The sequence below is a fragment of the Lontra canadensis genome, unplaced genomic scaffold (assembly GCF_010015895.1).
Source record: "Lontra canadensis isolate GAN:19392208 unplaced genomic scaffold, GSC_riverotter_1.0 scaffold48, whole genome shotgun sequence".
NCBI lineage: Eukaryota > Metazoa > Chordata > Mammalia > Carnivora > Mustelidae > Lontra > Lontra canadensis.
In genome coordinates, this window is record NW_022631042.1 from 4,794,802 (window position 1) to 4,811,626 (window position 16,825).

At 33.8% G+C, this 16,825-nt stretch overlaps 1 pseudogene; it reads right to left on the bottom strand.

Annotated features, from left to right (window-relative positions):
* Positions 1 to 10,835: 10,835 nt before the first annotated feature.
* LOC116876838 lies at positions 10,836 to 15,658 on the bottom strand (annotated as a pseudogene).
* Positions 15,659 to 16,825: the final 1,167 nt, after the last annotated feature.

Consider the following 16,825-nt stretch of genomic DNA (forward strand, 5'->3'; position numbering starts at 1 on the left):
AGTTTCTAAATAATCACTGTCTCTTCAGTGATTCTTTTGAAGAAATTATTCCCAAACACATTCCTTTTGTTTCTAAACCAGAGTACAGTGGCTCTCCCATGACCAGATGCTTAGTTCATTTCTACAATATGTAAAAATACAAGCCATTTTCTTAATCTCTACATTATTAAAAGAGTCAATTACTTACAAATTAATGTTGGTCCTTCCTTAAATATGGCTATAAGAGAAGCCAAACTCTTAGAACTCATTCCTATTCTAAAGAAACTAGTATCCACAAGCACAGTAATGGCCACACTAATACTAGCCAGGTTCAGAAATAAACTGCTTATTTTGATAAGTTAATTTTACTAGCTTCACTTTCTAACAGGACTTAGAAAGCACAGAAATAACCATCTGAAATGACAAGGCACTATCAAAAGTTGCATGTCTCTCTGTGGCTACTTTTCTCTTGAAAAGCTTTTCATGCCAAATAAATGGATACTGGATCTTCCTCTGTGCCTCTATCTATCTATCCATCCATCCATCCATCCATCCATCCATCCATCCATCTTTCAGCTTTACCACTAACTGTCTTTGTGACCTGGGCAATTTATTTAACCTCTCCTGCCTTGTATTCTTATTTTAGAATAATATTAATAATAGTGTCTACCCCAGAAGGTAGTTACAGGTTTTATAAAATGAATATTTGTAAAGCACTGACTTGGTTATAGTAAGTATCATACAAGTGGTTGGTAAATAAATAATCTAAAACCATTTCTACAGCTGGAGAAGAAAATGATGATAATTGTTGTTCTGTTGAATGAACATAAGATTGGATTTTTATCATTTACTCTTCAAAACAAAAGCCAGAAACTTCTGAAATGTAACTGATAAGCACTTCAAAGTGTTCTTTTTTTTTTTTAACAAACTGGAATAAATAAAGCTACAACATAAAAGTCACTAAACTTGCATATTTTTAAAAAAAAGAATAATGTTTTTTGAATTGTTTCTATTATTATGAAACTGAAACTATAATCCAATTACTTTCATATACTAGATATGGCACAGCTTAAAGAATCTTAAAATATAGTATAAAGAACTAATCTACTGCAGATTTTATTTACAAAATGTGTGAGATCACATTTTGGGGAAAAAAAAATAATGCAAGCTGAAGGAAACAAACAAATAAAAACAAAACAAAACATAACAAAAACACTGTATTCATCAGAGTTCTCCAGAGAAATATCTATCTATATCTATCCATGCATCCATCCATCTAGCTAAGAGATTTAATATAAGAAATTGACTCACATGATTATGGAGGCTGGGAAATCTCATGACCCGTGTCTGCAAACTGGATACCTAGGAAAGCTGGGGTGAGTTCCAGTGTTAGTCTGAAAAGTTGATAACCAGGAGCACCAACGATGTAAGTCCAAGTCTGAGGGATGGAGAAAAGCAATGTCATAAATCAGAGAGAGTAAATTCTTGCTTTCCCCACTTTCTATTCTACTCAGGACCTCAATGCATTGGATAATGCCCACCTACACTGCAGAGGGCAATTTGTTTTATTCAGTCTACCTATTCATATGTTAATCTCATCCAAAAATTCCTTCTCAGACACACCAGAAGTGATATTTAACCAAATATCTGGGTTATCCCATAATCCAGTTAAATTATACAACTATAAATTTGATAGGAACTATGAGTAGGAAGAAATATATTACTGCCTAAGTACTTACTGTCATTGAGTATGAGAATTGGGGCTGGAGAAAACCTAAGAGAAACTTGTATCTTTCTCTCATTTTACACAAAAGATGTTTTCTTTATCGAAGTTGAAAAGCAATGTGACTGTCAATGGTTCCCAAAATGTGTAGCTTTGAAGTTTGAGGTCATGACAGATACACTGGTATGTGCTCCCCAGATTTATTTTCTGGATATACAGGACGACTACCCTCTTAGGCTACTTCTGAGTGAGATAGGGGCCATGTAACAGATGTAGGCTGAAGCTTCTTCCCAACTCTGGCAATGAAAACTCCAGGGCAAGCATCCACTTTCCCTTCGCAAGGTGGTTTTCAAGGTCTTTCAAAAATGGAAACATTAAAAAATGGAAGTCACCGCCTGAATGTCAAGAAGATCCACCGAACATGTGTGGTTGGATACAGGCAAGAATTAATTTTGTTTCATGATGTCAAAGTTCAAATTTTAATTGTTACCACTACCTAGTCTAGCCTACTACCTGTAACCGATGCAGAATTTTTCTAGATGACAGCTTGATTTTCCCAAACAGTTGGAATTCTTATTAATTTCTTTCCATGGTTTTAAGAGGAACCAACAGTCTTTTTTAGAACATCAAGGCACTCTTATATGCTCTTATGGTTTATTTAGATTCTGAGAGTACATAAACATTTATACGAGGAACTTTCTTGGAAAAATCATCCATATAAAATTTTATCAGCTAATGTTCTTTACAACTATGTGCTTTTCTAATTGTTTGATAATTTTTCCAGTATCACTGAATGATAAAATAAGAAAAAACTCAGGAAATTTCTTGATAAAATTTAATAGTTACTTATTTTAGCAAACAGTATTTCAACTTCAATAATAATAAAAGATAATAAATAATATGCTTTGAAAATCACAAAAAAATGAGGTGAGATATCTATGCAATGTTAAAATTATGTATATTGGCATTTTTATTCCAATATTAAGTGATTTATGGGATCAACTTCATGAGATGAAGGTTGTCTTTAATTTGTCCTCAACTTTTATTTTTACTGGAATATGACTGTCCTGGGAGTAATGACTCAGTGTTATACAAGATTGTTATATATGATTACAAGAAACCAGTGCATTTCTGGGAAAATGCAATGTTTTGAGCATGAGGGAGATTTGATGATTACTTTAAATAAGAATCATAGAAGACATAAAAATGAACATAAAATGATGTTTCCTGTCTTGACAACTTAAAATTCTTCTGTAAGTAATTCTCTTGGCAATTTGTGGGGGTAGGATAAAATAATTTGTTTCCTACAATATGTTGTTAATCTTAAATGCAAAATTTTAAGTTTAATTTCAATTTAAGCAAAATTGATAACAAGTAGGCATATATAACACATTTTTGAATGAAAACATGTGTACTTGTTTCCTGAATAAAAATCCATTCATTATTATCATTATTATTATTATTTTAGATGCACTAACTTCAAAATTTAGTCTTAATTATTTTAAATTATATTGCAATTTGGCGGGATGAGATATATTCTATATCAACCATTTTCTAATAATCTATATACGTTTCTGCAAATAAGAGAAATATGGCTATCCTATTAGTTTTAAATACTGAATGTAACAGTTCACTGTTTTTAGTTTCCTAGGACTGCCATAGCAAAGTAGCACAAACTGGATGGCTTAAAGCAACAGATATACATTCTCATAATCTGGAGTCTCAGAGTTAAAAATCGAGGTGTCCCCAGAGCCATGTGCTCTCTGAATGCTCTGGATAATCCGTTCTTTGCTCTTCTTTTAGCTTCTGCTGTTGTCAGCAATTCTTGGCCTTTCTTAGTTTGTAGATGCAGCACCAGAATCTCTGCCTTCATTGTCATATAGTGTTCTTCCTACATTCTCTTCCTTTCTTATAAGGACACCATATTAAATTAAGGGTCTACTCTACTCCAACATGACTTCCTCTTAACTTGATTACATCTGAAAGACTATTTCAAAAAAATCTATATATCAGATTCACAGATATAAAGGAATAGAACTTGAGCACATCTTTTTGGGAGGTTCACAATTCAACCCATAATAATCACATATGTTTTCTTGGTCAATTTCTGTTTTGAAAAGGAAGTTTGAAATAGCATTTGGAAGTATGGATTCTGGATTTAGACAAACCAGTTAGAAATCACTGTTTTGCCCTTATAAACTGTAAAGCTTTAAATAGTTAATTAAGTCTGTGGGCCTCAGTGCCTTCATGAGTAACATGCATTGACAGTATTACTCACTTCAAAGGTTTTAGATATGATTACGTGAAAATGCAGTTCCAGCAGAATGCCAGGGACATCATAAATATAAAGTAAATTTTTGTGTTTATGACTATTTTTGCTATTACTACAATTACTTGAGTTTTATTCAACTTTCATTGAATAGTTCTATTCAGAAACTAAAATTCTCTGTAACTCACAGAAGAATATGCACATTTACCTAGTTAATGTGATAAACATACTTTTTGGAGAAAGTCACTTGGAAAATTTGAACAGAGTTCGGTAATATCAATATCAATCACTTTAGTAAGATCAATACCAAATCAAGATGTAATATAGATATCAACAGATAGATATATAAAATACAGAATCAATTATATAAACTATTTTTTAATCCTCTGCTCAAATTGTCAGGGTATTTCAGAGTCTCTTACACATTATTAATCTCTGAGGAGATTATATTATATTATATTATTATATAATAGTTTATGTAATTTCCAAACTCATTGTCCATGAACCAAGTCTTCATGGTATACCTCAGAAAAATTATATTCTTTAGAACACATATTAGGAAATGATGTACACAAATAATAGATAATTGTTATTAAAATAAAAAAAATAAATTTAAGTACAACAATGTGCCATAATTACACATATATTTATGAAAATTCTAATCTCTTACACATACATTTTATTCCTAATAACTTAAAAGGTATATATCTATTATAGTATTCTGGATGATCAATTGAGAGATTAGTTTTAGGGATTTTGCTGCTGAAATTATTTGAACTAAAACCTACAAACAAAATGCTTTGTTTGGAAGACTCAGTATTGTCCAGATGCCAGTTATTCCCAATTTGATCTATGGATTCACTCAAAATCCCAAGAAGTTATTTTATGGATATAACAAAGTGATTTTAAAGTTTATATGGAGAGTCAAAAAACACAGAATAACCAACACAACATTAAAGGAGAATAAAGTTGGAGGATTGACACTACCTAGCTTCAAGACTTACTGTAAAGCTATAGTAAACAAAAAAGTGTGTATTGGTGAAAAAATAGATGAACGAATCAATGGAGCAGAATAGAGAGCTCAGAAATAAACCTATATAAGTACAGCGAAATGATCTTTAATAGCAGAGCAAGGACAATGATATGGAACAAAGTTAGTTCTTTCAAAATATGGTGCTAGAATAACCAGATATCTAATAAAAAAAAAATCTAGACACAGACCTTATACCTTTCATGAAAATTAATTCAAAATAGATCATATATCTAAGTATAAAATGCTAAATTATAAAACTCCAAGTAGATAACATAGGAGAAAACTTAGATGACTTTGGGTATGATGATGATGCAAAAAATATGACCCACAAAAGCAATTTAACTAAGGTGGACTTCATTAAACTTAAAAAAAAAAAAAAGTTCTGCTCTGCAAAAATCTCTACCAAAAAACTATTAGAACTAATTATGAACTCAGGAAAGTTGCAGGATACAAAATCAACATACAGAAATCTGTGACATTTCAATATAGTAATGATGAAGTAGCAGAAAGAGAAATTAAGAAAACAATCCCGTTTATAATTGCACCAAAATAATAAAATACCTAGCAATAAATTTAACCAATGAGGTAAAAGACCTGTTCTCTGAAAACTATAAAACACCAATGAAAAAAATTGAAGATGACAGAAAGAAATGGAAAGCTATTCCCTGCTCATGGATTGGAATAAAAAATAGTTAAAATGTCTCTACTACCCAAAGCAATATTTAATGCAATATCTATTAAAATACTACCAGAATTTTCCACAGAACCAGAAGAAACAATCCTAAAATCTGTATGGACCCACAAAATATCCCAGAAGTCAAAGTAATATTGAAAAGAAAAAACAAAAGTGGAAGGTATCCAATTCCAGACTTCAAGTTATATTACAAAGCTGTAGTAATCAAAACAGTATGATACTGGCAGAAAAATAGACACATAGATTATCTGAACAGAATCCACAATTATATGGCCAACTAATCGTTGACAAAGAAGGCAAGCATATGCTTTGGGAAAAATGCCTTTTCCTCAACAGATGATGTTGGGAAAACTGGACAGTCAAACAGAAAAGAATGAAACCAGACCACTTTCTTATACCATACACAAAAACAAACTCAAAATGGATTAAAGACCCAAATATGAGAACTGAAGTCATAAAAGAATACATTTTAAAAGGAGAATTAAAACAGGAAACTCAATATTGTGGATTATATTGGAGAGCAAACATGTAAAAGAAAATTGAGAGTTTTACATACTGAAAAGAGTGAAAGAAAGTCTTCATTTTTAAAGATATGGATCAAAAATTGCAAAGGCAGGAACTTGGTGGGTAAGCTGGGGTGCACAAATGGGACTATGAGAAAACACTGGTTTCTTCACGGGGCCTGATCTGGTTTCAGGACTTCGTTCTGCTCCTCGAGGCCGGTGCCTTGTTTCTCCTTGCACAAAGCACTCAATTCTCTGGGCTCTTTGTGCCTAAGGTGTGAAACAAGAGTTGATGGAACTAAAAGGTCATTTCCAGCTGGAAAGTCAAATGATATATGGCTTTTTGGAAAAAAAAAAAAAAAAAGTAGGGTAAGAGTGAGAGAGAAAAAGATGATACTTGAAGGATTAACGATGATGGTTTTCTTATATATGACAGAGACCTGATCATGTTGGTAGAGAGAAAGAAAAAGATCCAAGGCAGATCATGGGTAAATTGACTAAATGGGGGAGAATACGTGTAGACTAGGATGAGGGAAGGAATACAAGTTTTAAGTAAGGGTCTAAGGTTTCACATGAGTGAAAAAAATATTTCTCAAGGAATAATAACAGTATTAAGGATGTCTACACAGGTGCTGTCCTAAATGCTTTGCATATAATAAATCTTTTGATTCTCACAAAAATCTAAAATACAGTAAGTTTTTATTCCAATTTTACAATTAAAGAACTCAGGGGTTCCTTGCCCAGGAAGCTATGATAGGGACAAGATTTTGACTCAAAATTCTGACTCCACGGGGCACCTGGGTGGCTCAGTGGGTTAAAGCTTCTGCCTTCTGCTCAGGTCATGATCTTAGGGTCCTGGGATTGAGCCCCACATCAGGCTTTCTGCTCAGCAGGGAGCCTGCTTCCTCCTCTCTCTCTCTCTCTCTCTGCCTGCCTCTCTGCCTACTTGTGATCTCTGTCTGTCAAATAAATAAATAAAATCTTAAAAAAAAAAAAAAAAGAAATTCTGACTCCTAATTGTGTAGGCTGGTAAGCAGAATCCTGTGGTTTGATCACTTACTAAGACTGGTTATTTAGCCAAGCCATTTACTACTCTGCACCTCTGTTTCCTTATTCATCAAACAGACAGAATATTTTCTTTCCCATCTAACTTCCAGAGCTACTCTGAAGCATACTTGAGAAATTATACTTTGTAAAGGGTAAATTATGATAGCTATGTGGTATACTTTTATTAAAAATGGACAAATGGGCATATAAAGTTTTAATTTAAAGGAAAGAAATTAGAGTTTTTATCTTGAATGCCCTTGATTATTCATTAATGTAGACAAGGTCATATACTTGAAATAAAGAGACAAACAGTATTTAAGTTTAAGGGGCAAGGAAAAAATCTGGACAAGTTCATACTAGATAATCCCCAGTAGTACTACTATTTTTATTCTATTTGATAATGGGAAATTTGCCAGAACATAACAAAGGAAATTCCAGATTATGATTTAGCAGATACTCTTATGTTGGCTTCAGTGCCTTTTTGCTTTCTATATAGTCTGTCAACATTCATACCATCTTATATTAGTGCAGTGTGTCAGACATACAATTGCACTCACTATGGAAACCAAGATTTCTCATGAGATTCTGAACATTAGCATGACAGCAACATTGGATACATATACCCACACAAGAGCTTTTCTTTCTGAGTTTTCTCTTTTTCTTCTTTGGCTAAGACTAGAAAATGCAGAAATAGAGCCTAGGGGGTTTAAGTTTTTTTGTTGTTGTTGTTATTTCTTTGTACCTGAACATGCATTTGCTTCTATTTTCAAAGCTGTTGTTGTTTAACCCAAACTACTTTACTTTTCTTTTTGCAATGCCGCAAATCTTAACAGCATGACGAAAGCATGGATAGGAATGTATTACTCTTCCTTTTTTTTTTTTTTTTTGGCTTAAAAAAAATCTTTGTGGAAAAAAAAAAAAAAAGACAAAGGGAAAATTACGTCTGTGCCCACCCACAACTAGAAAACCCTCTCAAGTTAAAATAATCAAAGCCCAGTCTCTGGCTGGAGGCTGTGTGTATATAAACCCCAGAGATAACATAAAAACAGCCTCTGGGCATCCTCTGAGACAGAGGATGTTCAATCAGATTCCAAGAACTCAAGAACATGTGTTTTACAAGAGAGAAAGCCAAAATACAAACTTTCCTGTAAGAACTGCAAATACCATATGGAATATTGATCCCATAAAGAAGAAAAACACAATGAAGGCATGGCTTTTGAATCCCACTATGCTGTGTAAGGGATATAATCCAGCTTTTTATCCTAATTTCTAAAAAAAAATATGATTGAATTAAAAGGGAAGATTTAACTAATAATTCAGGTACCATTTCTCACTGTCTTAGTAAACCTTACACAGACTCCTTCCTTGTCTTGTTATTCTACAAAATAAACCAGTATGACAGAGCAGGCGGTAGGGGGAAAGAGAAACCATTACTTTCATTGGTTTCCTGTATTATTTGGTATTGTGGGTGAGTGCTTATGTTTCAAGTAAAGCTGTAGGATGGTAGCAAATTTATCTTAAGTTCTAGGGAGTTGCTCAATATATAAAGAAAACAGGCCATAGTTTCTGTATTCAGGGATTTATTTATTTACTATATTTGCCCATAAGGCAAAGATGTTAGTGATGAGATTATTTATTACAATTAGCATAAACTCTATCCTTATAGAAAATTATACTTTTTACATGACACTTACTATTATTTCCAAGTGAAACAGAAAAAAAATGGCTTTTATCAAGTCATATCTTTAATAAGGCCTTATGCTTTGTTTGTAGTTTATCATATTTAAAAATTTTACTTCAGCCAATTTAAGCATATTTACATATTGTCTCTTTCATATAATTCTATCATTTCCTAGAGAATTATTTCTGTCTGTGTTTTGAAATTTTTCATTGTGTGCTTATGTTTTGAAGGGAGTTTTTTCCCTTAAAGAAAAGTCGGTTGACTGGCTTATAAAATGATCCCTCCAGAACAGCTTTACCTTTATTTCTGCTTTGCACTCTATGAATTTCATGGGTTTGGGATCAAATTTTGTATCACTCTCATCCTCAAGATTCTCACAGGATGAAAATAGGGTTAATCTGAAGTCCCTAGCAGAACAAACATAGGATTGTTGTCTTTATTTATTCCAAGGAGTTTTTGATTTGCAAAATGAGTTTGCATCTTTTTGCACGGCCTTTCTGTTTCTTCTCCATTAGTGGCATCTATGGATTTCCTTTTCATTCCTGTAAACCCACTTTAGTAAGTGCAAATTCATCATTTTACGCAACTTGTAGTTGAAGATGTTTCTGTCATTTTTCTGGAAATTGAAATCTGAAAGGACTTTTTTCTTTATTTTTATAAAGTTGACCTCACTTTAAAAATAAGCTTTTGTGCACAAACTTGATCCTTGGTTCAAAACTAGTTTCCATTGTTATTCCATGGCCTGCTCTTAAAGTCATTTTTTTTAAAGATTTTATTTATTTTACTTATTATTATTAAATATTAAAAATATTTATTTATTTATTTAACAGAGAGGGAGAAAGAGAGCACAAGCAGGGGGAGGAGGAGAGGGAGAGGGAGAAGCAGGTTCCCCACTGAGCAGAGAGCCCCACACAGGGCCCGATCCCAGGACCCTAGGACCATGACCCATGGATGCTTAACCAACTGAGCCTCCCAGGCAACCCAAGTAATTTTTAATAATAAAATTATTACCTTAAAACTCATCAAACAAAATAATACTCTGAATCTTGATGACACAAGGTAGAATAGTGGGCAAATGATGACATAACAGACAGAATGAATAATTCATAGTGACAACAGCCATATGCAATGGATCTTAGTGATATAATATTAAGTTTTAGTAAGTTCCAAAATTGTAATAAGTTCCAAAATTTTATACCTATATTAAAAAGTTATAAAAAAAACAAAACAAAGCAAGAGAATATTGAGTACGAGTTTCAGGATCAGGGTTATCTCTGGTGATGAAAGCAAGTGTAAGAGTAGACTGTGAGGACCAGAAATACTACATGGTTAGATGTGTTTTATTTTCAGATCCTTTTATTTTCAACTCAAAACAACCTTATGTAAAATTCAGATACGGTCATACTCTGTTCTACCCCCTGATTGTGGAATTTCTATTTTATTTTATTTTTTTTTCCCAACTCAAACTTCATCTATTTTAATGTATTATTTGCCTCCCACTAATAAACCTTTATTTTACTCGTTATAACTGAGCAATAAAATCTTCGACACTGAAGTATCTTCCTTGCCCAATTAATCCAAAGGAAAAAAAGTGAAATGATTAATAAAGAAAAATGTAGGGACTAACACACCCTTTTAATATGTTTTTAAATATTTTTAATGTTTAAAAAGTGTTTAAAGTTTCTAGCTCCTGGTTAGGAAAACATTATCTGAATGAACAGCCTAATGGCAAACCATTGTAGAATGTTTCAGTTGCATAGGGAGCAAAAGGTTAGGGATTCTCTTCACAGCACCCCAGCTTTCTTCATGAGAAGGTCAGAGGTACACTGGTTTGTTTTACTGTGACATCCAGTAGGTGATCGAAGCTGCTTTTCCTTTAGCAAGGGCTTTATTTATCAGAAGGGCATTATGCTTGAACTCTAAATTTGGCTGACAATTTACTGATGAAATTCATAACCTTTGGGTTGCTCTGATATTTTGACATATTCGCTGGGTTCTGGGCCACATCCTGGAAGGCCACCATAATTTCTGGATCCTCCATGGCTGCAAGAACTTCTGGATCACTAAGAATTTCATTGAGCCCAGGCATTCCTGCCATTCCAGGCATTTCCTCCAGGAAAATTACCAGGTATTCCCCCTGGAAAGCCACCTGGGAAAGAGCCATACTGAGCTCCTGATTGCTGTCTGGCTTCTTCCTCCCTCTGGGCTGTCTCATGTTCTTTCTGAGCCTTCTTAACCCTTTCTATTCTTTCTTTGATCTCTCGCTCTTCGTGTTTTCACTCATACTTTCTCCGATGTTCAGCAATTTTCTGGGCCCTCAGTTGAACTTCTTTTAGCATTGCACTAACATCTTCATTGTAATCCAGTTTACAAGCAAAGGCAAGATCATGCGCTGCTTCTTCCCAATGGCCCAGAAGTCTATGTGCTTTCCCCAAGCCACTTAGAAGGCTAAGCTGAATCAAGATTTATTTCAATAGCTCTTTCACAGTCTCGCATGGCAGCATTTGGCTTCTGTGATTTGATGAAGACACTGGCTCTCTTGGCATACAGAATGGCCAAGCGAGGATTTAGTTTGATGGCATCTGTGAACAAATCAATGGCTTTCTGTAGTTCATCATCATTTAAGGCATCAATGGCAGCCACTTTTTTATCATTTGCCTGATCCATCCTTTCCTTGGTTATCTCTACATTTTCACCTCCCATTTCTTGAGGGGCATCAGTATCTGGTTCAATCACACCTTCATTGTCAATTTCTAGATCATTTTCCTCACTATTGATGGTTCATCTGTCTTTATGTTTTCCTCTGCCTTCTTACTATCTGATTTTTCTTCCTTGATACTGTCTTCTGATTTAGTTTTATGAGTGGCAGGTGGTATTTTACCCCCCACGCTCTCCACCCACTCCCACAGGAAATGCATTTCCTCGGTGTGCAGAACGCTCGGATCCTGCTTACACATTTTCATGAAGTCCCGAAACTCGCTCACTTTCCGGGGGATCGTGGTCCAGAGGCAGTGGCAGGCAGCAGGTGGCAGGCACAGCTGAGGTTGCTACCCGATTCCAGGCACGGGTACTAGCTCAGCATGACCATGTGGAAGGTGTGGAATTTCTATTTTAACTTGTATTCCTAAGCAGTTCTGGAATGTCTACAATTTGTAGGATTACAAACAAAAATCTCTACCTCAAAGTCGGAAGATATTCAGGTCTTTTTATAGCTGAAATGGTACAATGATGAGATCAATTCATACCTCTTTCATTTCATTTGAGGCAGATTCACTGGGTTAGGGTAGACATTTCATAGGACTATATGAAAGTCCTATATGGACACAATTTTTGGCCAAAGTTTTCTCACAGAAACTTGTAAACGCAGGATACACTATTTATAGAAATATTATGAAATTAAACCTTTGACAAAGATGAAGAAAAATCTTAATTTGATTTTATGCTGAAAAAATAACAGGACAAATTTGTTATCCACACTTTTTTCCCCCTCAGGAAGAGGAAAAAAAAATAATCATGTTTGGTGAATGTCTGGGAAATTTATGATTGGGCAAAGAGTACCTTGGAATTGATTACAAATAAAGATACTCTAGCTTCTAGAATGTTCTCTCAGCCTTCTTCCTTGTCTGAAAATTTTCAAGAATTGACTAATTATTAGTCACATTTTCAAAAATGGCAGGTTAACTTCCAGTCAAAATGTCACAATCCTCTTTCTTCCTGCCCCTCCCTTCTAAACACGACTATAAACCCTGGAATAATACAAGAAGCAACCAAAGGAGAACTCTCAAAGATTGTAAAAAGAAGACAGACTTGTTTGGAACCCCAGGATTTGAGGGACAAATGGCAATTTATTTTACATTTCCCTATTCAACAGAAGAAAGTGACCCAGATTCATATCTCAGCTCAGGTAGGCTCATTCTGCCACAGGATGGAATGGGTATCTCTCTGACAACTTCGTGGAAGCCCAACACCACTGAGGGTGGATCAGGATCTCTACCATTTGAAATGCCCTCTTGTTAGTCGTATCAGCAAATGTTCACTCATTAGGCCTTTTTCTCTATGTGATCTTTGTTTTTCACTTATCTGTGAATGACCTCACTCCTAGGGAACACTGGAGTGAAAATTAAGTATGTTTTCTTCTAAAGAGATTTACTTTTTCTGCTTGAGGAAGGGCTAACTATCCATTAAAAACCACTATATTCTTCTTCATGTAGCCTCACTTACAATGATCTTAGATTCACCTCTTTTAGCTTCAAGTCTGTTTTGGGATCTCAGTGCTAATATGGTCACTGTCCAGCTTTAGCATTCACTTATAAATTTGAGTTCGAATTTCTCTTTTTTTCCTCTCTCTTTATCATAAAATATTGATTACGTAGAGACCACGAATGCATTAATCATCATATTTTATCTAAAATGAATTTATTTGCTACAGCACAGACTTTCAGGGCAACTGGTTTGATTATGGCACAAAGCAAAATTCTCAAGCAGACTTTTTGACTACTTAAACTCAGTTTATATATGCTGATGATTCTGCAACAACTCACTGGCTGAGGAATTACTTGAGTACATAGTCAAGGGATTAAGAGACACTTTAGGGTAAAAATTATGCACTTTCATTAAGAATTTTTAAGAATTATTCACAACTGTCCCTAACTTTAACTGGGTAAACATCACCATTTTTTCCCTGAATTTCCTTTTGAAATTTTTAAGTTTGTAAAATAAATTGATATTAATTTGAAGAGATATTTCAATGTATGTTCCAGATGATTCTTTTAAATGGCTGCCTAAATAGGGATGCCTGGATGGTTCAGTTGGTTAAGCATTTACGTTCAGCTCAAGTCATGATCTTTTGATCCTGGCATCCAGCCTTGGGCTAGAACCCCATGTCAGACTCCTTGCTCACCTGGGAGCCTGCTTCTCCCTCTCCCTCTGCCTCTCCCCACCACATCCCACTTGTGTTATCTTTCTCTCAAATAAATAAATAAATAAATAAAATCTTAAGAAAAAAATAACTACCTAAATATTTTACCCCATAGACAACTGTATTAAACTTAGTAATAATTCGAAGACAAATTGAAGTGCACACATTTATAAGGACAACAAATCATTCACTTTAGAACTCCACAAAAACTTAATTTATCCTAAATGAGAAGTGTCATATGAATAGCAGTCCTGCCAAGATAGTTACTCTTGATTTAGATTATTAATATGCAACACTCTGGCTTGTATTCATATAATATATTATGCATTAATTACAATAGCATAAGAAAAAAAATAAACCCATAAAGCACTCACAAGATAGTTTATGTTGAAAATTCTATCACTTTATAAAAGAGAAAGTGCACATAAACAAAAAGTGGAACAAAGTCTTACACCTAAAATCTAATTGAGGAAGCAAAAAATCTTGGGAACCCATAGCTGTGTTTTGAATCAAGAGCCCTACTACAATGAATTAGAATTTTCCATCAAATCCTCCACCATATTTTGTAGGATTTATTTAACAGTCCATTGAATCCATGGTCTTATGCATAGCACATATCACAATCCCATCAGTAACTTGCTCAAAATAGAGATTCTTGGAACTCATCACAGACCTACATACACAATCAGAATCCCCAGAGATAAAAACTGGGTATTTTCAATTTTTAAGATCTTCAGTTAATTCCAGAATAAACAATTCTTTTTTAATTGTTTAATTCAATTTTTACTTAATTCTTTAAGTTAATTTCTCAAGGTAGGTGATGTTTAATTAATTCTCAAGTTTAAATTCTGATATAATTTGGATGCTGCATTAGCCAACAACTAAACATATATTGATTTTAATAAAAACCCAAATCACAATTATAAAGAGGATTATAAATTTGATCATTCACAATGGCAAAAAAAGAAAAATCACTATTTTTTTCTGGGTTGTAATTATTTTCTTTACTATATTTCTCCCCTGCTTACTGTAAGAATTTTTTCCTAAATACTACCTATATGCCTTTTGAAAGTTTATAATAGACTCTCATGATTTGGCATATTTATTTTCTGTAGGTAAATATCAAAAGATTTTATTTCACAGCTAGAATGTTAGCTTCCTGGTATTGGGCACTTATGGCATGTATTATGTTTTCACACAGATTTTAGAGCATTTAAAGGTATAAAAATGTGATTTTAATGGACAACATATACAATTGATTATTTTTGCAATTACATACTCACTTAATACAACAATTATATTTAAATTTAAGTTTTTCATTTATGGGAAGCATGCTACATTAAACAAATAACAATGACGAAAAGCACACTATTATTGTCCAGTTCAGGAGCTTGGAAATTAGTTGGTCTGATCTATTGTGCACCACTATACCTCAGCTGGGGTTCTGGGGTCTCCTTCATTTCAAAATCTTGGGTTACAGTCTTCCAAAGATTATAGTTATCATCACCTATAGGTCTAATAAATGTAATATTGCCCTATGCTTGTTTTGAGAAATAAGAGAAGACCCTTATGTTGCCTTTATATAAAAACATCACTTCTGCTAAACTGTTCTATGCCTTTAAAATACAGAATTAGATTTTTAAAGCCTTTTTATTAGCATTTATTAGCATATATATTGCATATATATTATTAAAACAAACATGTATATATTCACTTGAATTATTTTTTAAATGATAAGGCTTTAGTATCTATATGTACATTTTAATGGAGGAGAAGACATGAGTGGTTAGAAGGAGTCTGAGTACCTGCATTCTAAAAGCCCATCATGGACTTTTCTGCGTAAAGCAATTAATGACCTTTGATATAGATAATCTCTAAATTTCTTCTAACTTTCAAAGCCAATGAGATTGTTTAATTTCATTCATGTCAAATAAGTAATGTATAAATGTTAAAATTGTGGGTGACTCAGTCCGTAAAGTGTCTAGCCTTCTGCTCACAGGTCATGATCCCAGAGTCCTGGGATCAAGCCCCACATGGGGCTCCCTGCTCAGCTGGGAGCCTGCTTCTCTGTCTCCCAGTCCCCTGATCATGCTCTTTCTCTTTCTAATAAGTAAATAAAGTATTTAAAAAAATAAATAAATGGAAAAATTGTGTTGGCATTCTTTATAAGTAATTAGTATCATTCATTTTTGGTGACAAGTTTGTTATTGAGAGGTTTTGCATAAAATATAATTAAAATGACATAAAATCCAGTGTAATTTGTCACTAGAATTTATCATTTTACGAAAGAGAAATTTTGCAAATCACTCTGTCCCATTTGGTAAATTCATCATTCATTTTGGGTGTGTAAATGTATAGGGACTAAAAATGAAAACTTGAAGAACTTGTCACAAATTTGCATGTAATAAAATCTGTAGAATGTATATTTAAAAGGTCGTTACATTTCCTTTTTTTTTTTTTTTAAAGAGAGCGCATATACACATGCACAGGTGAACATGAGAGGGGGAGGGGCAAAGGGAGAGGGACAGAGCAAATCCCAAGCAGGCTCCACCCTCAACGAAGAGCTCAACACGGGGCTGGGTACAGTGGGGCTCTATCCCATGACTCTGAGATCATGGGCTGAGCTGAAATTAAGAGTTGGATGTTTAACCTACTGAGCCACACAGGTGCCCCAACATTTGTTGAGTATCATCGTTATTTGTTTAATCATTCTATGAAAAGCAAGATCTTTTAAAACAGTTTGGACAGTACATAACTCTGATTTTCTCTCCATGAATTCCATGAATATTTACACAAATAATTTTAAATTAGAAATTAAAATTAGAAATTAAAAAGTCACACTTTACCTGAATATTCCCTGAACATTTCTGTGAGAGAAAGCCCTGTTTAGAGATACCCAAGCTCTTAATTTTCCCTTGCAGAGTAATTTCTTGGTTTTATTATCTTATATTACTACTCTCTTTTGCATAATAAAAATC